This window comes from Glandiceps talaboti, chromosome 17 (genome assembly GCF_964340395.1).
Source record: "Glandiceps talaboti chromosome 17, keGlaTala1.1, whole genome shotgun sequence".
NCBI lineage: Eukaryota > Metazoa > Hemichordata > Enteropneusta > Spengelidae > Glandiceps > Glandiceps talaboti.
This window is the reverse complement of record NC_135565.1, coordinates 11,374,242-11,376,640: the sequence shown is the minus strand read 5'-3', so window position 1 is coordinate 11,376,640 and position 2,399 is coordinate 11,374,242.

Here is a 2,399-nt window from a genome sequence, read left to right as displayed (position 1 = left end):
GTACCGTTATAGGTATGTGCATAGCGTGATGATTGTACAGTGCTATGACTTTTTTTATTGTGCAAACTGCATTTGTATATATATATATATATATATATATATATATATATATATATATATATATATATATATATATATATATATATATATATATATATATATATTTACATATATATATATATATATATATATATATATATATATATATATATATATATATATATATATATATATATATATATATATATATATATATACTTGTATTAGATCCTAGATCCGGAGACTGCAATTAATTCAAGTGCTCCGTAGAAAGACATCATAATTCCGAGTGTGTGGTTGCAGAATGGGTGCTCGTAGACAGGAGATTATTTTCGAACTAAATATGTGTTTGGGTAACACACCATCGCATCTATCTGTGGTGTTACACTGCAATTAAATCTGGTGAATTATGCCGCCGTGTGGGTGTGGTTTAAGCTAATATATGTCTTAACGAATTAGTATAGTGCAACACTTCCTTTTTGCAATTTAGTCTTTAGTAGTATACCATTTACCGCGCAAATTGCGTTATGGTGTATAGTGTGATTTGTAACGAATCGTATTCATATTATAGCCTTCCGTGATTGGCTTATTTCGTGTCACATGGCATGGACTAGTAATGTAATGTAACGTAATGTAATGTAATGTAATGTAATGTAATGTAATGTAATGTAATGTAATGCGATACGATTTGATATAATGTGCTGTAATGTAATGTAATGTAATGTAATGTGATACGATTTGATGTAACGTAATGTAATGTAATGTAATGTAATGTGATAAGATTTGATGTAATGTGATGTGATGTAATGTAATGTGATGTGATCTAATGTGATGTGATGTGATGTGATGTGTTGTGTTGTGATGTAATGTAATTCAATGTTATGTAATGACATGTGATGTAATGTAATGTAATGCCATGCCATGCAATGCAAAACAATGCAATATAATGTAATGCAATGCAATGCGATGCGATGCAATGTCATGTGATGCGATGTTATGTTATGTTATGTTATGTTATGTTATGTTATGTTGTGTTATGTTATGTTATGTTATGTTATGTTATGCAGTTTAATGTACAATTCAATATAACGTACAGTTAAAGATAAAGAAGAGCGCTAGTTGAAGTCTTTTTTGAACTGTATTTAACGTTTGAAATTTATGCAAATGACAGTTAAACTGAAATGCGTTGCTATGACACTGTCTAAAACTGTCGGCTACCTTGAAGACTTCGACTGCATCCAAACAATTAAAGTTGTTATTGGAAATAGCGAGAGATATTAGCCTTTGTCGATTTCTTCTTCAGCGAGAGCATATTGATAGTAACTTTTTTTCTAAACTCTACTCTACAGGTCAGTAAGTCATGGTAATGGTACGTAGCTTACAAGACTCTGAAAGCAAAACTTTGCAACCTTAACCAGAAACTAATTTGAGTAACCCCCGCCGAAGGGCTTCAATCAGTGGGGTCACTTAGTTCTTGCATTATGACATTTCCCTTGAAAATTAATCCCGATTTAAGCTACGATTTTCTTGTTGGTAAAAAGGAGGTCAACGTAGACTATTTTTTTTTGATGAGACGTCGATTTTCTACACACTGACAAAGCTTTCAACTAGCCAGAGGAGAGTAAGAGGATGAGAGTTTTCCTTTAACACTGCTATAATGTTTTGATATCTAGTCAAAACAACAATGTGTATGATGTAAAGAATACAATTCAAATATTTGAAAATATTACAAACAAGTATTTGGAGTTGAACTTAATCAAAATGACAGAGGTGGATATTGATTTGGTAATGTTGGTAATGGTTTTGGTGTTGTCGGTGTTGGTTGAGGTGGTGGTGGTGTTGGTGTAGGTGGTAGTGTGGTGGAGGTGATGTAGGTGTAGGAGGTAGTGGAGGTGATGTAGGTATAGTGGTGATGGTGGCTGAGGTGGTCGTGGAAATGGTAGTGAGGTGGTGGTGGCGATGGTGTATGTAGGTGGTGGTGGTGGTGGTGATGTAGATGGTGGTGGTAATGGTGTAGGGGATGTAGGCAGTGGTGGTGGTGGTGATGTAGGTAGTGGTGGCGGTGGTGGATGAGGTGGTCTTGGAAATGATAGTGTGGTGGTGATGTAGTTGTAGATAGTGGTGATGTTGTAGGTGGTGGTGGTGGTGGTGGTGGTGGTGGTGGTGGTGGTGGTGGTGGTGGTGTCGGCGGCGGCGGTGACGGATGTAGGTGTACGCGGTATAGGTGGGGTGATGGTGGTTATGAAGGTGTTGATGGTGGTGATGGTGGTGGTGGTGGTGGTGGTGGTGGTGGTGGTGGTGGTGGTGGTGGACATGATGATGATGATGATGATGATGATGATGATGATGATGATGATGAT